The following is a 23,790-nucleotide window of genomic DNA, read 5'->3' on the forward strand; positions in this document are numbered from 1 at the left end:
GCCTAATTGTGAGATGTGCCGCCACATGAAAGCTTCTGCAGGGCAAGGAACAGAGATTATGTTCACATTTAAATCATTCCGTGGTAGGCAAAACAGCAGGATTTGTAGCCTGTAATGTTTGCAGCACCCTTCCAAATGGGGCTTAAGTGACACAGTCAAGTTGGGATATGCAGAATGAGGAAAATGCATCAAACAATCCAGGTGGAAAATCATGTCAAAACATCCATAATTCCAGTTATGAAGAAACTCTTAAAATGTTTCAGAAGCCCACAGAGAGAGTAAGGATCTGGCAGATTGATGGAGAAAAAAAAAATATATATATATATATATCAATGATGGGAACAGAGCAGGCTGTAGCTCTTGTCACTGTCACTGACTCATGACCTTCTTTGCCCATCAAGTATAAAAAGAGCAGTATTAATTTACAGGGTGGGGGTTGTGAACCCTAATTTGTTAACATTTTAAAAAGAATTGTGAGGTCCTGAGATCCTGAGATGAAGGGGCCAAATTTAATGCTCATTGTTTAGGCTTTAGGCTGCCTGTGCTCAGACAGAACTCCCACTGAGACTGGGAGCTGAACAACAGTTCCATAAGTTGGTCCATTTTTCCTAGGAAAATGAGACAGTTGCAAAGTACAGTTCGCTCACCGCATTCATTCAGTACTCTGGAGATACAGCATGATGGCTAGTTGCACATCTCAGTAAGCTTCCTCAGCAACATTGCAAAGGCTTTGAATTCTTACAAGGCTACGTTGTCCAAGTAAGACAAAGCTGCTGGCAAAAATAATAAGCCAGCACTCCACACCTGATTACACAGCATTGTTTTTCAGTCCAGTGCCAGGCCAAGTTCTCCAGTCAATGCAGACACACAGTGTCTGAGAGCTATACAAATGGCAGGTTTTACAAGTACAGCAGTGAGCAACTTGCTTTGGAGAAGGTCTGCACCGAACTGTTTTTAGCTCAGCAATTTTCAGGATCCAGCCTCCTCTCCCCACGAAAAAAACAACCCTTCCACAAATCCCAAAGGTGCTGGAATGTAAATAAGGTAAACTGAGCCCTTAAATCATCTGCACATGCATACAATACCTACAGCATTTTTGGTTGCTAACTGTAAGCAGCTGCCAATTTCCCTCTAATGTTCAGACAACTTGCTAACTGATCTGCAAGTCCCAAAAGTGTGTTATCTTTTAATGTGCCTCTAATTTTGCTAAGAGCCTATTTATAGTATCTTTTATTTACTTATTTACCTTACAACTAATTAAACCTGTCTTTTTTTTTCTTTTTCTTTTTTTTTTTTTTAGGTAGAGAAAGAAAGGCACGTGTGCATGTGGGCATTTGTCCTTGGTGAGAGGAAGAAAACCCAATCTGTTCACTTAACAGGATGGATGTTACAAAAGTTCTGTTTTGCTTGAAAAAGCAATGCATGAGTAAAAGCTCCAAACCTAGCATTATTATCTCTAATTACAATTGGCAATATGTGGCAATCATAATTATTCATTTATGCAAAATAGCTTACAGTGTGTCTCATTTTTTATTCCCTGTTAAAGGATGGCTCAACAAAAGAAGAAAAAAAGAAGATTATAGTGCTGAACATAATTGTGCTAAATGCTCAGTCATTTTGTTTAAAAAATACTACAAAACTAAACTGCTATTTCTGCAGAGACAGAAAATAATTTAACAAAGATATATAGTATACTCTGCAGGTGGCAATCCATCCAGAAAACATATTTCCCTGAAAAAGAGAGATATTTCACAGTGAAATTGAAGAGCGTATTTTTTGCCATTTCTATCTTTCTTTAAATAAAAAAAAAGAAAGAAAGAAAAAGAAAAAACTCTCCCTGTTTTAATCTAGCATATGTTTCTCCTGTTAGTAAAAAACTAATTTGCAAATAGTCAGAGGAAAGAGTGTGACCATAACAACTTGCTATGGTTCTACAATATGCTACTCTTATTTCAGCTGTACCACAGTGCACTAAGGCAATGGAAGAAAATCAAGTGCTCTTCATACAAAAAAAAAAAAAAAAAAAAAAAAAAAGGAAGAGGCAGTTCATGCTGCTCACAGAGATAATCTCTATTTATACATATATTTTGGAATAACTCTCCAATTCAGGCCTGCAGAACAAAGTCTGTAAAAAGGCACAGCCCATAAAAGATGTCATTCCCCTATCAGGTGCTGAGGTTGGGCACTGTGCAAGATCACCTACCCAGCACACAAAGACTCAAATTCAGACATCAAGAATCCAGAAAATCATAGAATCACAGTATGACTTGAGTTGAAGAGACCTTAAAGATCATCCAGTTCCAAGCCCATGCTGTGGGAAGAGTTGCCACCTACGAGATCAGGCTGCACAGAGAAACAGTACTGATAAAGCTGTTAGAAAAAAATGGAAAGAGATTCCAAACCCTGGATGAAATACACAAAGAGGCTTCAATTCTGACACATTGCATCAGATGACTGATCTTTACGCTTGGCTCCAGTCTCAAACTGATAGAACAATCCTCCCCCCATCACCCTTATTCTGGTCTAAAAGCAAAACTGAAGGCAATGGAACAACAACTGTGAATAGGATCGCTCACAGAACTGTTTCCTAGATGGATAGGCATTAAATAACTTTTTCAAAATGTCTTATATTTGTAAAAATGTAGATGACTAAAATCAAATAGGAAGCAGATTTTTTTTTTTCCCCCTGCTGATGGTGTTGATTAGAGAAGAGGAAATGGAGATCACCATTGGAATGCATGGGAAAAGCCAAGCTTCCAGAACAGTATAAGTCGCTCTATGTATTAAAAAAAAAAAAAAGAAAGAAAAAAAAAAAAGGTCAGCTTCATGCAGTGGTTGAGACAGTGGAATTTGTCTCCTGAATTAGTAAACGATGGCAGAAAATGAGGAAAGTATGGCTGATCAGAAACTTTACATAAAGGAAACAAAATATAAATCTGGAGAAAACAAAATATGGCATTGCCATTACTTTCCACTTTGCTTTTACCAGACACAATAAATGATTAACACACGAGTTTGTCTCTCTTTTTCTCTTGAGAGCACATGTTTGGGTTGCAGGAGAGACTAAGTAGGCCCAGCAGTGATTTCTTACTGTAATTAAATCATTATGTCTTGATCCATCACCACTAACACACTTCTACCCCTCATACAGCACTGGGAGAAAGATCCTGTTTCCATTAAAGTCCATGGCACAATTGCTCTGTTTCTTTAGCAGGAAAATAGGATTGGGTCCTGTGTACAGTACATGCTGTAGCAGACAGTTCAGTCATGCATGCTCAGTTACCTGAGTTTGCACTTCACAGAGTGTTTGCTTAACTCAGTGCATTGCAACAATTAGAGCATGACATACTTCAGTTACAAAAATTGATTGTTTTATTGTTTTATACTATAGATTGTAATCATATGGCACTAAACACTAAGATATTACACGTGAGATCCTGAGATGAAGGGAGATATTACATTTGCCTTTGGAGCTATGCTATGAAATGGAAAGCACCATTGTCTAATTTAGCAATGGTAGAACAAATGGATGCTGGATCTACAAAGTATGTGTTGAAGTGAAGAAGGCATTCACTTGCAATAGCTGAGAACTGCAGTCCAGCCCCTTCTCCAGTGGCAGCCCAATATAAAATGGTGAGGTGTGCAGACAACCAGTGATGAAAAGACATTCTCTTACCAGCTACGTTCATCTATCCCCATCCTACTTCCAGTGATTCACGTAGGTGGCAAAAAATGGAACATTATCACTCAGTCCTCCAGACACTACAGACAACTTATTTGTCAGTCATTGTCACATGGATCAGTGAGGATGGTGGATGTGAAGTAAGGAGACGTGCAAAGGACTGCATATATTTTATAAGGGTAGCTACATGAAATACAGAATTTTCACCATGATGAAACTGTTACTTCTTCATCTTTCTTATAATTTTAAATGGAAGTGGCAACTCATCAGTAACTGAGAGTTGGAAACTACAGAATATACATTAAGAAAAACAATCTGGAAATAGAAGCATTATTCATTCCAGTATTTGTTTCAATATAAAGCAATCATTTCAGCATTTTTGATACCAGAATGCTTCATTTTAGTATAATGAATCAATGTGAAGTGCCTCACTGGTAGTCAGCTGCTTCTGAAATGCACAGAAATGTAGAATTATTAAAATTGGAAAAGACCTCTAAGATCATCTGGTCCAACTATTACCACCATGCCCACTAAACCATGTCCCCAAGTACTACATCCACACATTGCTTGAATGCCTCCAGGGACAGTGACTCCACCACCCCCCTGGGCAGCCTGTGCCACTGCCTCACTGCTCTTTCTGAGAAGAAATTTTTCCTGATATCCAACCCAAATCTTCCCTGGCACAACTTGAAGCCATTACCTCTCATCCTATCACTGTTACCTGGGAGAAGAGACCAATCCCCGCATTTTTACAACCTCCTTTCAGGTCACTGTAGAGAGCATAACCACTCTGGTTGTGTTAACTCATGGCAGCCAGAGTTAAATGTACAACATAGTCATTCTCTCCTATAGATCAGGCTTCCTGACCAGGCTTCATGCTCCTCATGGCATTCAGAGGCTTATGACAGTTGTAATATGTCACTTAATAAAGTCAAGAGAGAATCTTCACGGGCATATGGAAAAATTAGGGGAATCTCCAACAACAACCTTGTAGGACTGCAGAACTGAGTTAAAACTCCTAATGTGATTGTAGCTTAATGCTTCACTTAATTCAGGTCAGATATAACAGTTAAAATGCTTGAAAGAGAAAAAAAAATCTACATAAGAAAATTTTTTGAAAGTTTCTGACATAAAATTTCAAGTTTGCAAGACAGTGGACTGTCCATCAGAAAACCATATGCTGGAAATTTCCAGCAAGCCTCGAATATAAGGCATGTTCTTCTCTCAACCTTATAAAGATTGGCTACTACAGATAATAAAATCTATAATCAATAAATTTTAAAATTCAAAAAGGCAAAATAATTTCATTTTCACATTTCTCAAAATAAACCTATGGATTTCCAGATAACTTTCTGCCATAGCTATCTCTGCTACATGCCTCATTCACATTTCACATGCCACATTCTTTCTGCCAATATTATCATGGCTAGTATCAGCCTCTCCAAACATTCTTCCTTTCCACTTCATTGAAGAGACTAATTATTCTGTCTATTAGAGACTATTATTCAGAAAATTATTTTTTATTATACAGAAATTGAAATTCTACATTATACAAAATACAGTAATTTTAGGTGGGTTTTGTTCTTTTATGTCTTCTTAATACAGCTTCCATCAGTTTGCCTCCAGCATGCCTATTTTTAAGGAGGACTTGTAAGGTAGTTCTCTATTGTACAGATGATTTTTGGAATCTTAAATGAAATTTCTCCAGAGTCTTCCATGGTATTATATTTACCATTTGCAAGATGCAATCTGAATATTAACAAATCCATCCTCTGGCTGGGAATTAAATTGTCTTATCTCAGTTTTTCATATGTGGAAAAAAAAATACAAAAGGGCTAGTATCAGATGTGAAGAACATTACATGAAATTCATAGGCTTGGGGTACAGATTTAGGAAAGTCGTAAGGTGTATGGTTAATGTGATTCCAGAGAGATCAGAGATTATCTTTTGTACAAGTCCTTGAGTTTTATCCATAGTGGCTGTACAACCTAAGCCTAAATTTGCTGCTGCATGCTCAGTTTTGAAGTCTAGCAAACTCACGCTCCTCTCCTAGCTCTTCAGAAACTGTTTAGCTCTTCTTTGGAAATAAGAGGTGCTCATATAACTCAAGCATAGGAAATCCTTCATTACTCCTTACAACCACCAAACAGCATATCAAGTAATAACAAATTAAAAAAAAGTTAGGAACTTTCCCAAAGTATAACTTAGGCATAATCAACACATAATGAAATGATATCAAATTTACTGATCATTTAAAAAAAAAAAAAATTACCCTGATATAAAACGCTGCCAGTGGAATAGCAAATCATTTGATTTAATTGTGCAAAAATTAGTTCTTGGAAAGTAAAGAGCAAAGTCAGAACGTTAACTCAAAAATATGCAAGCCTCAACAGTAGGCTCTTGAATCTTTCCATCATAAATTTCTTATTCTCATCCTTCAAAATTCAACTTCAGAAGAGACAACAGGGTGTGCTTTGGGACTGAGCCTCTCTGTGTAGCCCTGACGCCTTGCTTTTAGCAAACACCACTGTACATGCACACTGTACAGAAATAGATAAAACAGGACAGGTGGGTGCAATTGTTTCCCATTTAGTCAAGGACAGAACTTCCACTGACTTCAGCAGGGCCGCCCTTTCTATCACTGCCTGTCCAATTCAATAAGTACATACGCCTTTTCTTCTAAGAAGAAACAGGATCAGTAGTTTTAAGATGATATAAGAATGGGTATGTTTGTAATTATTTAGCTTGAACTGTACACTGAGGACTAATAAACAATTACTAGCATGGCTTAACAGTTTCTAGAACGCCAAGATAGGTTCTGAAGAATCAGAGGTTACCTGGGGAAACGTGACTGTATAATCCTCTGGGTAGCATGCAATTACTTTGGTTTCAAGTTCGAAAACAAAAGAATGATTTGTCATGTTCCATATTTGCAAACCAATATGCCTACGCTCATGTGGTTTCCATCTTAGGCAGAGTGTAAAGAGGAAGTAAAATGTCAAGTTGTTTATTTCTGTGCAATTTTCTTATCTCAAAATAACACAGAATTTTCTAAATCAGATCTGTCTTTAATAATAGTCAGAGGAATTCCTTTGCTGGGCAATGTTGCTTTTACATAAATCTTATGATCTGGAAATAGAGGAGTTAAATCCCTTTTGACAATTTTGTCAAACCCAAAAATGTCATGTGAAACAGCAGCCTTGTTTTTTAAGGAAATAGAGAAATTGTTTTTCTTTAGTTCAGCCTGTCTATTGCTTTTTCTCATTCTTTCTTCTTTTTCATACTCTCCTATTGCAGATGAAAACAAAGGCAGAGACAAAGAACACCTAGAAAATCGACTCTTCACAATCACAAGCTTCATTTAATAGCATGCAAAAAAATGAGTTTGCTTAGATCAGCAAATTGTTCTCCACCTCCACAGAGCAATCATCACTGTCAGACATGTGATCAAAGTTCTAGAAGTTGAGAAGCCAAGTGTTTTTCTTAGACACCTTAGGCCTGATTTCAAAACATAAGTGACTCAATTACATCATTCTTTTTGAAAATATATATTTCAGCATCTAAGCAAATGCTCCTGCCTCATGCCCTTTCTGACTGTCCATTCATTTCATAGATTAACGCAATGAAGGAATAAGGAAAAGTTCTCTATATTTACGTGTATTTGATTCCAAAACCATTCTGCAGATAAAACTGATGTAATGTTTATGGAAAAGACCATTTCCCAACATAATTATCACCAATTCAACATCTTTAAATGTTCTTGTCTGTGCATGCATGTGTTTTCAAATGTGTGTAAAAGTGCACACTTCCTCCATTCTCAATTCAGACAGAGAGAGGTTCAGCTGCAGCGGCACGGAGACACAAGTCTCAAGGAAATAAGAAAAAAGTGCTCTTCAGAGAAACGAGGAGCAAGAAGACTCACAGAGAAACGCTTTTTTAACCTTTCTTTGGATACTTTAAAGTTGAGCAACTAGTTTAGGCTAGATATCCAGGCACCTGTGGGGGGTGATTCATCTTCTTCAGAGATAGGGCTCTAAAACGAGATGTATTAGCTGCCTACTGGAGGTGCCTATCTCTCGCCATTGACTATAGAGGGAGTCTAGATGACTAGCTTAGATTAGATACCTAAGTTTTAGGCAGATAAATTGTCTTGCCTGAGGTTACATCATAAATATGTGGCAGAACTACGATTTGAACCTATGCATTCTGTATATAGCTGGTAGGGAACTATTTAGTCAAATCTAGCACTTTTAATACAAAGATTTTGCATGGCCACAGTAAACTATTAGACAAGAGCCACACACACACACATCAAAAAGCATGTGAAATTGTCAGTCAGTCACCAGTCTCCCACATACCTAATATGTGAGAAATCTAGCTTAAATGTCTAAAACAAGCAGTAAAACTGTAGTCTCAGACCAAAAAAAATAAAATAAAATAAAATAAAATCATTAACAACAAAACAAACAAAAGAAACCCAAACATTCCCAATTCAGTGGTGTCTTTTAAGCAAACTCAAAAATATCCAATTACTTCAGGAGGAATCACTTCTCGTGTGTTTAATACTCCCCTCAAACTTCTCGTGCTTTTTGCCAACAGAGGATGCAAAATATTACACCAAGACTGAATGGAAAGATGGTCACATTTCTCTGACATGCTTAGATTGAATTCCTATGGTTTGAAGAATTCAGTAGAATCCTCAGGGATAAGTACAAATGCAGCCATCCAAACTCTAGCCTCAACTGGATTGTGGGCATATAGCCAGATACAGAAACATTTGTTCATATAAAGCTGAAATCCTCTGTAAAAACAACTGAATAATTGCATTTATGAAATGTTTATGTCACAGAGGAATTAAATTTATTTATACCAGCAGTATATATATTCTATTTTCTACGTTTTGTTTCTCATCCACTTTGCCAATCGATCAAAACGTGCTGTTCCCTTGGAGAACTAATGTATGTGATAAAACGGCTTCGCTTATAATTCAGATATTCAATTATGACTCAACAATATTTTTACTTCTTAAATATGATTTTCTTCATGCTTTTGTAAGTCAGAACTACATTCCCTGACTCTAAAGGCTTAAAGGAATGCCCCAAATACTGAGAATAAGAAGATAGACATCAATGTAAAAGTTACTCTGGGAGAAAACTTAAAACCTCCTCTGCAAAATGAAAGGGCATTCAAATATGTAACCAGAATTTAAGACTTTTGTCATGAAACAGGCAAGTCTTCCATATATTAATATATGTATGATATATTAATAATGTTGAAGTATTACTTAATTTAGAATAATTCATATGGAGTCATTTAGTGGAGATTTCGTCATTTTTATATTTTTCTACTCCATTTTTGAGATACTGTGTGCTCTATCTTCAAGAAAAAAAAAAAAGTGTAAAAAGAAAATAGTTCTCTTGAAGTTTAGCTGCAATATACTAGGATATGAGAAAATATTTTAGGAGCAAATAATGCTAACAGCCCACTCTCAGAGTCCAGTCCATGCCTAACAGAGGTAACATTCTAAATGAAGTAAAAATTCATTTTTTCCATAGTATAAACATTTTGTAACCTCTCTGATATATTTCAAAGGTTTCCAAAATACCAGAAGGATTTATTACCTGTAGATTTATTATTACCTATAAATATTACTTATAAAACATCAGGAATTCTTAATCCTGTCAACAGATTATGGGACAATTAGGAAGGGAGGAGATAGGGAGGGAGAGGGAGGAAAAGAAAAATGAAAGAGGGAAAGGAAAAAAAGGGGAAAAGGACAGGAAAGGGTAAAAGGGAAGAGGGAGTCGTTTGAGTTCTTTGTGAAATGCTGCCATCTATGGAGTTTCAGTCGACGTTGCTTCCTACAGCGATGTCAAGGGAAACCACAGGGCTTATTACCTCACAACGTGGTTAGTTCAGTAAATGAAGCAGTTCTTGGGCAATAAACAAGAATATAAATTTTAGGTTTGGCTATAGCATTCAGCTGGCGTTAGCTTCTACCACAATTATTTCTTGGATGTATAGGCAGCATTGGTAGTTATCTACTGCAACATCTGATGAAGGCTTTCTTGTGTTTGGTTCTGTTGGGGGACATACTGTTCTTATGGGTTGCATTGCCCCTATTTTCACCTACAATTCTTTCCTAAATTTCAGGGCACACAGTGTAAATTCTTTGTGCTCTTCTCTGTGTGCACTGCTGCCTGAATTCTCAAAACGACCAAATAAGTAACTAGTCACAGTAGTCTCATTTTAGTTCTGTTATCCCTAAAAACAACTAATGCACTTGAAGGATTATAAACATTATATGTGTATAAACACACTAGTCCTTTTTAACATTTCTGCTAATGATAAGGCAGGAGCTGCACAAGATGGGCAACACAAGCAGATTACAAGATGATAACTTCAAAGAAATAGAAGTATTAGAATCATTTCTTACTTACAACAAATGGTAACTAATTCAAATATTGCAATTTGGAAGTTGTTCAACTTTTCAGGAAGATATAGTCCATTTTCATAAAAAAAGTCCAAAACTGTGGTTATGCTCACTAGAGGACAAGATGCAAATGAAAAGTAGGAGTCATTTTGTTTACTTAAATAATGATTAAAAAGAGACATATTTAATCATTTAGATAGAATTACTGCCCTATGCACTCATGCCTAAGACCAATAAAAATCTGGATCCCCTAACTATCTGGTATCCAGAAGCTGTAACATGAAGACAAGACTAACACTGTAAGTAGGATATCTGAAAGATGCCTCTTCTGGATAACGCTGCTTAGGTCTGTTTCCAGAAACTATCCCTTATCATATCTTCACCTTGCCAGCAGTTCACTATTGTGAAACATTACCTACAGGAGAGCTTGTTACGGCAGGAAAGATACTCCAGAAATAGCTCTCATTCACACCTGCACTCAAACATGGGGCAAGTTCAGCTCTCTTATCTAAGCATAAGCCATATTGAAAAGAAGTGCATCAGCAGAACAAGAAATTAAACCAACCTTATACTCACTTACAAACAGCCGCAATGTAAGTAGCAAAACGCCTGCTTTCACATTCACTCCTTCTATCCAGAGCTCAGTACCACCAAATCATTATCCTAAAAATTAGTAAAGCTACCTGCAGGAGAGCTATTGCGTCTCCCACTTTGACTTCCTCCTGTTGCTTAATTTCTCAAATGTTTTTTCATTTTGATACACAACAGTGACCTCAGAGTTGTACTTACTAGCCAGCTGTGACAGAATTATCACCCCTTGAGCACAAGTGTCCATGGACCAAGTTACTAAACACCTGTCCCCTCTGCAGGACATTCAACAGGAAGATGCTGAAATTAGTGGAACTCCATTACTAACAAATTGCATAATATATATAAAGATTCTAAGTGAAGCTAAACTTTACCTCCTAGGGAAACCTCCATGAAGATGAAACGTTTCTGGAGAATGCCTGAAAGCAAAAGTTGTTTTAAAAAATTCATTCCCCTTGTTTGACTTCCAACTCACAAACATGAACCCTGTTCCTTTTCTTTAGAGAGGGGACAGTGGCCAAAGGTCTATCAACAGCAGCCACAGCAAGCATCTAAATTCTTCGTTACACAACTGGTAAGGCAGCCAAATTTACCTCCAGTGCTTAATAAGGAGTGGCAGCTTTACTTGCACGTCTTTTGGTGATAGAAATTTTAAAAGATGGGCCTTATGGGTTTTCCTGCTTGCCAGCACCCAACGTAATTGCATGCAATAATCTCTCACTGCTTTTGGAATGATCTTGTTTGCATTTAATTCAAACTCACCTAAACAATGTTGGTTCAGATATCACTGCCCGTGTTTCAGCAAGTGTTTCAATGGGAGGCTTGGAAGAGCCCCCAGTTTTTTGCACATCATGAAGGAACAGCTTTCACCTCCCAGCCCAGCATGGAGATGAGCCACGGCATACAATGATGCTGTGGCAGCTGTTGGGCTGTGAGCCCAGAGCATTGCAACCATCAGACCTCAGGCCATGCCAAGAAAGAGAGCCTGAATGTTCTCCAGTCACTCAACAGGACAACAAACAGGCTGACAGCAGGAGCTACAGGCAGGAAAATAGGATGGGGAATAAGACAGTGGTCTCCTTTGCTGAGAAGTAGCAGCAGCTCAGATGAACATCCAGTTTCACAAGCAGAATGGGCTGAATGCAGCTGATACAGAGTTTGCAAATGCCCAGCCACAATTACCTCCTCTGTTATTTCCTGCTGAGCTAACATCAGCCACTTTGCTGAGGAGTGGGGAACATATCTTCACCATAAACCTGCCCTGCAGGTGTAGAGGCCATGTCCTCACCCACCACGCTAAGGTGGAGCATCACCTGTGATAATATATTTAAATATATATTTTTGTGGTTTTTTTCTTTTTTTTTTTTTTTCCAGGGGGGAACATGTGTCATCATACTCATGGTCAAATGCATAAGTCCGTAAGTGTAAGGATCTACATTCTCAAGTCAATGGGTCCTGATGAGATGCATCCCTCAGTCTTGAGGGAATTGGCTGATGTAGTCACCAAGCCACTCTTAATGATATTTGAAAAATCATGGATGTCAGGAGAAGTCTCTGGTGGCTGAAAAAAAGGCAGTGTCACACCTATTTTTAAGAAAGGTAGAAAAGGTGATCCAGGAAATTACCAATCTGTCAGCTTCACCTCAGTGCCAGGGAAAAACATGAAGCAGATCTTCCTGGAAGCAGTGTTAAAGCACATGAAAGAAAAGAGCAGAAACGGGTTAACCAGCATGGGCTCACTAAGGACAAGTCCTGTCTGATCAACCTTGTCACTTTTTATGGTAGTGTAACTGCATAAGTGGACAAGGGAAGAGCCACTGATGTCATCTATCTGGACTTTAGTAAGGCCCTTGACATGGGCTCCCAGAATGTCCTCTCCAAAGAAGACATGGATTTGATAGGTGGACTGTTTGATGGATGAGGAACTGGTTGCAAATCATATCCAGAAAGTCATGGTCAATGGCTCAGTGTACAGATGGACATTTGTAGTGCCCCACAGGGATCAGTACTTGGACAAATGTTCTTTAATATCTTTGCCAATGTAATAAACAGTGGGATCAAATGTATCGTCAGTAAGTTTGTGGATGACACCAAATTGTGTGGAGCCATCAACGCACCTGAGGGATGGGATGCTGTCCACAGAGACCTAGACAGGCTCAAGCAGTGAGCCCAGAAGAACCACATACCACATGAGGTTCAACAAAGCCAATTGTAAGGTCTTGCACCCAAGTCACGGCAATCCACACAACACAAGATGGGGGATGTATGGACAGAGCACTGCCCTGCTAAGAAGGATCTAAATATCCACGGATAAGAATCATGGATTACCATTTTCTCACCAAGGAGAAAAACATTATATATATCAGCTAACATGGTCAGAACATTATTTGGTCATTCTGATCAACCTGTAACGCACACCCTTAACAAAAGATGTTTTCCCTACTTCCCCTGTAAGCAAAGAGAGTACATTTCCCTGTTTTGTTGGAAAGATTCAGGCTCAAATTTCCATGTAAGCTGGGTTTCCTATCTGACAAATCTCTCAGTTACTGCAGATAACTTCCCATTTCCAGACTGAACCAGTGAAGTTCCCATTGCTGAAGGTACTGTAAGCTACAGTATATGTCTTACTCGAGAATTCAGATGTCACCCACCTGCCATTAGGCACAATGCACACCTTTTTATAGTCAGCACAGCTGCCTGGAAGGCAGAACAAGAGATGAATAACCATTTCCTAGCCCATTTTATTCACCTGCAAGTCTTCTACACTGCTAAACTGCTTCAGATATTAAGACAGAATAACTAAGACCAGATAATATACATGAGACAGTATCAAATGGCAATACTAAGTAGTAACATACATGAATAAAAAGTGATTACAATAAATATGAGTCAAATAAATTAATATTTTGCTTTAGATAGGATTCTTTATGTTTGGCAACCATTGCTTGTGGTGATGATATAACACATGCTGACACCAAATATCAATTCTAGGTAAATCCAATTAAGCCCAGAAGCAAAACAGCTGGATTAGTAGTTCACTGCATAAATTATTTTTCTTCCATTTACTTTGTCTTTTTGCAAATGAGCCTTTTAACATAAAAAAATTTAGCTCTCAAGTTCCCCTTTGCTTATTAATCCCAGATGCCTCAAATGAAGAAGAAAAAAAAAATTCTCTTTGTTGTTCATGTGCATTTGCTGTTCGGCTCTCTGGTGCAGTCTCCCTAGACTGTAAGTAGCTCTCCTTTTCCTGTGAATAAGTCTCCTCATTGCATTTATTATTGGATGAAGATCTTATTTTTAATTTTTCTTTCCAGATGATGTATTAATGAATACTTATTTCATATTTTATCTTTATTCCTGCTTCCTGATACAAAATAAAATGAATATAAAATTGATGTAGCTGAAGTTCAACACATGTTCGCCACTGCTTTAATTCAGTTACAGCAACAAAGGCCACGCAGGAGTTGTTTCTTCTTATTTCCCTTTATTCCCTTATTATTTTCCTTCATTATATGTCTGCCAGCATAAAGGGGAATGTATCAATTGGGAATCAATATGAGCTACTCCTGTAAATATGCAAATAATCAAAACTATAATCATTGATTGATTTTAAGCATTTTGATAGTGTTACACTGTCTGGAAGGGACTTTGATCTCAGTTGTGCTAGGGGAAATCTAGAGCAGTGATTGAACACAATAGAGGACTGGCTCAGAAACGCATCATCTCAGTCAATGAAACACGTAACATGTCTTTGCTGAAAATGTCTTTTCCCTTCTGCTCATGATAAGGGTTGAGAACAGCAAACACACAAGGGGCAGAAGCTTGAGCCTCCAAGGCTGAATGTTGCTGACTCTGAATATAGTGACAAATACTGCAAGGGCTCAGTTCACAGCTTACCCCACAGCCCACACTGAACACACAAGTCTTGATATTACCCCCATCACACACACCCCTCCTTTTTCAGTCCCCTAAAAACATAGTGGTTTGAGATTCCTTTTCCTCTATTTTCAGAAATCTAAGATCATAGACTCAGAATGCCTTAGGTTGGAAGGGGCCTTGATGGCCACTCATTTTCAACTCCTCGCTGTGGGTAGTCTGTATAGATACTGGGATTGCCCCACTCAAGTGCACCACCTTGCACTTGGCCTTAGTGAACCTCATTAGGTTCACATGGTCCCTCTTCTCAAGCAGTCCAAGTCCCTCCTGATGGCATCCCTACTTTCTTTTATATCATCTGCACCACTCAGCTTGGTGTAATTAGCAAGTTTGTTGAGGGTACACTCAATCCCACCGCCTATGTCATTGATAAAGATGTTGAAGAATATCAGTCCTAAGACAGATTCCTTGGGAACACCATTCAATGAGTCAGTGAACCTTATGTTACATATTTTTCCAAAGATCTGTGAGTTCTTCCATGAATAAGAGCCTAATGCCTGATTTTCATGTTATACAGATCGCATACGAGTACACAGGAAGTTCCATACAACTATGAGAAAAAACCTTCACTGTGAGGATGACAGAGCACTGGAACAGGCTGCCCAGAGAAGTTGTGTCATTTCCTGCTCTGCAGATATTAAAGACTCATCTGGTTACTTTCATCTGTGAACTTCTGTAGTGAACCTGCTTTAGCTGAGAGTTGAACTGGATGATCTCCAGAGGTCCTTCCCAACCCCTATGATTTTGTGATCTGTAAACCATATCCAGCCCAGAGGATCAGAGTCCATACAAAAGGTACTCACATACCAGCTATCAGATCAGCAACTGGTTCACAGTATAGACAACTGACCTTTACCAGTTAATCTTCATAAATATATATATATTTTTTCTCCTGAAAAGTGATTGTGCAGACACAGAAAACATTTGTTTGTCATGACAGGGCCCGTGAGACTTATCTATTGAGAAAACCAAAGAAAATTTCACAGCCTTGAGTTCTGACAGCAAAAATTCTGTACCTATTGTACTTTACCAGTGCTCTTGAACTTCCTAGCCAGTTCTTTGCCTGTTTGCAAGTGAGTAATGCAAACAGTATTATTCTAAAAAAAATTAAAATAATAATAATAATAAAAAAATTAAATTGGCAAAAAGCTTGATATTGGTGGGGGAAAAAAAAGATGAGGGGAAAAGGAAAAAGGGACTAGAGAATGAAATAATCATGAAGCAGTCATTTTTTCTACAAGAAAAGTAGCACAGATATTTGTATGTGCAAAAATAGTAATTTTCAGTTATGTGCATGTTCATATCCAATTCATTAATTTACACACAAGAATGATTTTCACCTTCTGTCCCTGCCTGTATTGGTAGAAGATTATGAATCTTCAACCTGTATCAATTACAAATAACTACAGAAATCGCAGCTGGCAGTTTCAACTAAATTAATCTTGCTTTGTAAGGGGAGAATGTCATTTTGCTTATAAGCAATATAAAGGGAGACTGAGATCCATACAGGTGCCACCTCGCTGGCTGTTCATTCTGTGCTGGGTAGCTAAGGTGAACAGGTCCAATCTTCAACATCGGATTACACGAGTAAAGTTACACTTGGAGATGGATTAAGTTCTCATGACAACTTACTTCAAGGAAAACAAATGCTTTGATCTGCATATGAAGAATGACCTGTTGCTTATTCAGTGAATGATGGGCAAATGGCAACGTATGGAAAAATGTTAGAGATACAGAGAGGTATCTGGAAGCAGATTAGTACACTACGGAGAAGTGAACATATTTTTCACCTTGAATACTGAACCAAGTTGTGTGCTGTATTATTACCCCTATGAACTTGCACCTTTCTACAACATTAACTGAACAAATAGCTGAGTCTGGCTAAGGCTTCTACAGAAATCATTAACATCTTTTTACCAAGAAAAAAACTTGAAAGAGTTCTCAGCACTTATTACATATATTTTTACCTTTAGATATCAAAAACACACAACTTTCTCCATTGAAATTCCTGATTTATGGATTAAACCAACTTCTGTGATGGCATGTGGACTAAACACAGCCTGGGTGGGGATGTTGTGGTGGCTCTACACAATTACGTGATGAACCTCCATTCTGAATTTAGCATTGGTATGGTAAGAGTAGGTGACAGGACAAGAAGAAATTCCCTAAACCAGGGAAGGTTTAGACTGGATATCAGGAAAAGCTTCTTTCTTTTTTACATTTTTAAGCACTGGAATAGGTTCCAGAGAGGTGGTTAAGTCACCATCCCTGAATGAGTTTAAAATCCATCTGGATGTGGTGCTCAGGGACATGATTTAGTGGAGGATTGTTAGAGTAGTACGGTTAGGTTGAGTTGGACTTCATCTTTAAGGTCTTTTCCAACCTGAGCAGTTCTATGAACTTAAAATGTCATTGTTCTATACCATTGGTTGATTACTAGCCTAAGTGACCTGAAATAACCTCTCTTCACAGAATATCACTTATTTTATTACTACCTATTCAAATTCATTGTCTAACCCCATAAGAAATCAGGTAAGTTTTATCAGTTAATATTGTCCAACTTTTATCTAATAACAATCTTACTTCCCTTTTAGAAAGCTATGCTCAAAAAAAAGAGCTGGAGATGTTTCAGTGCAAAAGCTTCCAACTATCTCTGTTCATGATATCTCAAAAAGAGGAAAAATAACTAGCCCATAGCTATCTGTGTACTTGTGATACTGATAACAGACAATTGTGAAGCTAGCAAGTACTCCACGGTGTCACTGTGAAAATATGAGAAAAATATTAAGATGTTGTCCCTCAAGACACGAATGTGCAAGAATCTGTTTGGGGAAATGTACTCCAGACAATACCATATGACACTTGTAACAACAATACTGCTAAACTGCATCTGGTAACTGGAAACTAGGCAGAAATAATGGCATTTACTGTTGCAATGGCAGCAAAAATCTGCAGTTTCAGAGACAGTTATCAATACTGAAAGTTTTTTTCTGTTCTTCTCTCCTCAGTTACAATTCCTATATGCTCATAATAAACCAAATGCAAGATCTGCTCTGAAAATAATGCCACCTATTTTGTTATGTTGGCTCATGATGTCAGAGGTAAATGGTGGTAAGACAGTACCTTCTCAAAAATACACCATTACATTTTGATGTGGTGTGACAGATGGCAGAAAAGGAGCAATCAAAGAAATTAGCATCTGACATGGGGGTGCAGATGAAGCAAAGGTGCATCATTGAATTCCTCCATTGCACCTATCGACATTCATCAACACTTGCTGAACTTTTCTGGAGACTTAACAGTGGATGTGAGCACAGTGAAGCAGTAGATGGTCTGTTTCAACAGTGGTCGCCTCCACTAGCGCAGATTTTTAGGAGCGTGGCACACAGGTTCTTGTTCGTGGCTGGTGAATACGCAGGACTAACGATGGTGGCTACACTGCAAAATAGCTGCCTGTAGCTAAGATGTTGCTCTATCGAATAGTATTATTTTGCTCTTTATATCTACTGTAGTTTCCATTAAATAAATAGGAGGCATTAGTTCTGGAGCAACCTAAGTACTCATACTGGTGTATGAAGCCTAAGAACAGTATTTGGCGAGTGTACTGAGCAAGGATTTCAAAAAGATAGGCACGTTCTTTTTCCCCAACATTCCTTCCAAACACTTTAAAGCATTTACAGTGCAAATTAGTTAACGCTGTGGGTGTGTTTCATCTACAAGCAGTATGAGCTTTCTTCTTCATAGCCTCCAACATCATACTTCTCTGCTTTCTTAAGTCTTCAAAAGAGGCCCTTCCCTTGAAGAATGAGGGACTGCTTTCACAGCTGTAATTTAGCCCATAATGGAATATACATTCCTATGGTTTCTTGCCTTAATTTCTTAAGAATACTCCTACTTTAGGCTACATTAACCTCTCATTTTTACATTTCAATAAACCCTAAATGGATAACAGCTGGTGATCTTTGATTTACTTTAAAACATCTTCTTGACTACTCTCTAAAGTGTAAGTACTTGATGCTTTTGCAAATGGAGTCAGTAACAATCATTTCATGTAGAGATCCTTATGGGACAGATTTTTTTTTTTTTTTCTCCAGATTCAAAACTGCAAGTAGAATATTCAAAGAGGAGCTCTCAGATTTGCCAGCAGTAGATGGGGCTGCACAGTTCACTAACTGTACTAACCCAGGTAGGTATGGCTTGTAACAAACTATGCTACTAATCCTGTTTTACTTCCTTACCAGCATCTTCAACAACTCTTGACTAGCTCTCACTGAACCTTACTTGATCATGCCTGTCACTGCTTCTGCACTCTCATACTACAAGCCTAGCAGAAATGGAGGGTTGATAACAGGAACAGCAAGAACTCCTTCTATAGTTTAGAATATAAACTTCTTTGTTGACTCATAGAACTGGATTTTGTTCTACCAACCAGTCAAGATCCCTTTCTAGTTGAAAAGTGCTTTTTTCACTCCTCAGTCCCAGTGATTATTAATAGAGACAGATAAACTGTTCAGATCTGAACAACAGTTAAGTAGCAACAGTCACTATTTGTTGATTCATTTCTATACTATGACTCATCATTCAGAATGCAAAGCTGTTCATCAAGCTTCTCTTTCTGCCATGCATCTGCATGTATTTATATGTATAATACTGCTTTTATGTATATATATATATATATCACATATTTAGCATTGTAAGTCTATTAAGCTACAGCTAATACATAAGAAAGGAAGTTTACTATGCTCTAACTGCAGTTTAGAAATGAAATCTTACCACAAGATGTAGTTGATTTATATTAATTACTTGTGAAAATGTTTCAGCTGGTAATAGTAAGTAGTTATAATGCTACTTGTTAATAAAAGGTGTGAATGTACATTTATCATATCCATCAAGAAACAACCAGCAGATATCCTAACATATAAACCCCCAAAAATATTATAAAGATCTTTTTATTGCCAGTATCTAAGCAAAATGTACATACTTGAATGCTGGCCACATTGAAAAGATCATTTTTCTCTATTTAAATAAAATTAGCAGCACACAATTAAAATGAATTTACTCTAATTCTGTTAAATTAGAATATAAAGCATACCTATAAGTTTCAGTAAGGAATTAAAAGATTTTCATAACATCAACGCTACAAGTGCAGTAGTGGTGTAAGGCTATAACGTGATGGGAAGTATAGCCACGATAGTGGAGTAGCACAGTCCTCAGCTACAGCAAACAAGGACAAGCTCAAATACAGCAGCTATAGATGCAGAAATGAAAGGAAAAAAAGGCTGCTTACCTTTGGAACACCTCAAGCATACAGATACTCCCACCTCCACAGCCGACCCTTAAATGAGGTCTGGGAAAGGGTGGATCCTGGTTCCACCCCTCCTGGTCACTCAGGTACATTGCTTGCACCTGAGTGCCCCTGGGTTGGCCCTGCCTTCCCACCAGGTGTTCAATTACTGGTTCAGGCCATCACTTACCATTTCCTCTACAAGTGGAATATTATGAAATATTTTTAATAGTGATATAAATGAAACAAAACCACTGAAGATATTTTTGAAAGTTGGTAACCAATGTAAACCACATTCTAAATCAGTAACAAGGTCTCATCGTTGTGCAACTGAGCATTAAAATATAACAATAATGAATATAATTATTTTTTGGTGTCGTGTCCCTCCTCATTCTTCCAGTTTAATGTTTGTTTTATGCATTAGCAAAACCTTGAGGTCCTCCACCAATCTGGTGTGGTTACTGATGTGCTTTTCAAAGTCAAATTACAAAGCTGACATCACTAAGGCCAGAACTTTACCTATTGCATTGAATAGATACTTGGAGGCAAAGCACAGCCTAACTCACTGAGGTAATCTGAATTTGGCTTCTTGCTACAATTTGGAAAATGAAAAGGATCTTAATCAATTGCTTACACACTGCAGTCCCAGAAAACAAAAAAGTCCCAGTTCTGAAAAAACTCACCGCAAAACAAAAAGAGAGGATATAATTAACAGAAAACAGAAAAGGTCTCAGTACTTTAAGGAGAAAAAGGAAAAGAAAGGAAAGCTCTCTTTAGAAAGGTTCAGTGTAGTAGAGTTTTCAGAGGGTAGTTTTTTCAGGAGTAAAAGAAGGAAAGAAACTGAGCAAGATTGGCTAAGTTTTCACTGCTCTATTAATAAGTTTTCTGTACATCTTATTTATCCAGAATCATATTATTTTTATGTTCAAATGCCAAGAAATCTGGTTACTAAAATGCCAGATTCTTTTATTTGATTTTATTTGATTTCATTAGGGACCATCAGCCTAGCTGCTTAAGTGCCTGACTACTGTTTGCATTTAAACATTCATTAGGGAATCCCCAGTGGGTTCATACATTTCACTGAGGTCCAATTACAGTGCCACAAAAGCAGTTTTTGCAGCAATTAGCTGATTTTTCCTGTTTATGTTCTGTCTCTTTAGGAAGAGGACTATTTTGTGGAGGTCAGATTTTTAATTAGGCGCAATTTAGGGCCAATAAGAAAACTGATAATTTACTAAATGGCTGTGGTGGACTTAACTGCTCAGAGCAGAGGTAAATAACACAACAGGGACACCAGGAATAAACTCTCCTGGTGTGCACAGCTCAGAGCCCTATACTGTAAGGAATAGATTACATGTTAACTGGCTGTCAGGGCCTTCACTGCATTGCCTGTGTCACCAATTGACCTAATCTCAAGAGCCATCATCTTATTAGCAATGGGTATAGGGAAACCAATCTGGAACAGGTCCTGCAGAGAGCTATTGCCTTCAAGTATTTGCAAAAAAGATCTCAGAGTTAAAGTGAACAAAGAAATTAGACTTCACTCACCAAAGATTTTCCAGCAACTTCCTCAACTACTGCATTCTGTGAAACCTGAAATATTAAAGCATGTATGAGAAGTCCTCATACCAACTCTAGCTATGTTTTTACAACAATGGATTATCATGTGTGTATGGGAACTGCTGAATCATGGCCTGAACCTCCGATTAATCATCTGAGGCAAGCAATGAGTCAGCCATGGGAGCACAAGTGAAGGCAATTCACCTGTGCGACCAGAAGATCCTAGATCCCATTTAAGCGCTGACTACCACTAAGGAAGGATCTTTTCCTGGAGATCACTCCTCATGGAGAATGGTGTGCATTTACAATATCAGTAAGCATTTTCCATTTGTTATCTGCCTGTTGTAATAATCTTACTTAGTCTAACTTTCCTGGATATTTCTTAATTATAACACCTTCTCTTCATTGATTATACACGTGTTAACTTGTACCTCTCTGAAGATCTGTATTTTTGCCTTATTTTTTCTACTCAGTGTGTGCACATTGCCTTACACCTTGAGAAACTAAGAATCATGATAGTTGATGAACAGTACGCACTTATTATGAGAAGTAGGATCTTAATCTTGTGATCTCTGTTGATAACTTCAGAGGTTAAGCAGACTTGCCACCTAAGAATTTTCCCATCTAAAGACAATCATAGTTGAGTTTTAGACATTATATCACAACAAAATTTTGGAGTGGCTTACAGCTGGTTGAAAGGCTGCCCTCTTACAGGAAATGGGTAAGGAAAGGCCAGAAGGTCACAGCATTTTATTTGGAAACCTCTGACCTAGCGCTGAGCTGGGAAGTCATAGCAAAGCACGTAAAAAAGCAGTAGCAGGAGGAAGCATTAGTTATGAAGATAGAAGTTTTGTTGCCCATTATCACTTCTGGCAGTACTTATAAAAACACACCAAATATTAGGGCAGAGATTCCTGTACCTTCCAGTCAGAAGAAAATGTACAATTTAGCTGTAAATGTACACAGAAAATGTATTAAAGAGTTGTCTGGGTGCATCTGAAAAACAACAGAATAATTTCAGGAAGAACTGATACCTGGCTTGAGATACAGTAGACATGGGAGCTACAAGCCAGATTTAGTGAGGGCAGTACCTTCTGAAAGTTACTACTCCAGATCACAATTTCAGTCCTTTCCATCAAAATTCCTCACTATAGCTCTGAGTCAAATGTTCTACAAGCAGCAACAACAAATCACAAAAAAACTCCAACAAACTAATCAAAAACCACAGAGAACTCAGAAGAAAACAACGTTTCAGAAATCTTTAAAACATGAAAATCTGTTATTAGTCAGTTACTCTCTTTCTAGTAATTTAGAGAGCCAAGCTTCACTTTTTCAACAATTCATCTGGTTTCCTTGTGCAAAGAAAGAAGATTGAAAGATGCTCTAAAAAGGAAATTAAGCAGCCGAATTTTGAGAACCCGAAACCAAATTTCTGACCACTGGTAGTCCAAAGGACATCTCTTTAAGATATTCTGGAAAGAATCTGTGATAAGGGTATGTAGATTGTGAGTATGTGGTCTAAATTACCTAATGCGATGTAAGTTCTGTTCAATGTTGCATCCTACTTTTGTTGAGGATTCATAAAACAATAAATTAGTAGAATGCCATTTGGATTGTTTGATATTATTCTACGCCTAGAATTATTACACACCAAGATATATATTTGACATTATACACCTAGAATTGAGGAAGGCCTTTCTCTTTCTGGTTTTAAATACTTTCTCAATTTTAGAGATAGTTTTTGAAGCTTTCAAGCACAAGCTTTTTACAGTTTTCTTACAAGAACGCAATACAGTAAGTAACGCATATTGCAACATTAACTCCTAATTACTTTGGAAACCAAATTTCATTTGGAGTCCAGCTTGAATTGCAAAGAATTCAGGATGGCAGGATGGTAATTAATAATAATCAGCCACTGAAGTAAATTTGTATAAATAATGTGCTGAACTGCATCCTGGCAGGGTTAATGCCAACACATGTAGTTCAGAATCAACTCAGACAAATTAAAAAAAAAGATTTTGCTAGTGACTGAATTTCCTACTTTTTTTTTTTTTTTTTTTTTTTTTTTTTTGCTTAGCTGTTTCCTCAGATTCATTACCCCTCATATCTCGCAGTCCAGGTTTGTTGTCATTAACATAATCAGAAATGCAATTTTCTTCACGCAAGTTGTATGTACAGTGAGCTGATGGCAGCTAGGTGATAGGTGTCATCCACAGCATGCAGTTCGGGTGGAAAGACAGATACAATTAAGTGACAAGGAAGTATTGCTATTACTGTGAGGATAAATTTCAAATCCATGAGATAAAG

The 23,790-nt window shown here is 37.7% G+C and overlaps 1 long non-coding RNA gene across 2 annotated transcripts in view; it reads right to left on the reverse strand.

The window, feature by feature from the left end:
• Window positions 1-23,790, reverse strand: part of LOC149918401 (uncharacterized) — a 293,570-nt gene that overhangs the window by 65,527 nt on the left and 204,253 nt on the right. Inside the window, exon 7 of one of the 2 annotated variants that reach the window (XR_016464998.1) lies at window positions 21,322-21,516. The exons of the other annotated variant lie outside the window; for it this stretch is intronic. This is a non-coding gene — a long non-coding RNA (uncharacterized LOC149918401). Of the gene's footprint in view, window positions 1-21,321; window positions 21,517-23,790 lie in introns of those variants that run through there. 2 annotated transcript variants of the gene reach the window in all.

The sequence above is a fragment of the Phasianus colchicus genome, chromosome 3 (genome assembly GCF_987193195.1).
Source record: "Phasianus colchicus chromosome 3, bPhaCol1.hap1.1, whole genome shotgun sequence".
Classification (NCBI taxonomy): Eukaryota; Metazoa; Chordata; class Aves; order Galliformes; family Phasianidae; genus Phasianus; species Phasianus colchicus.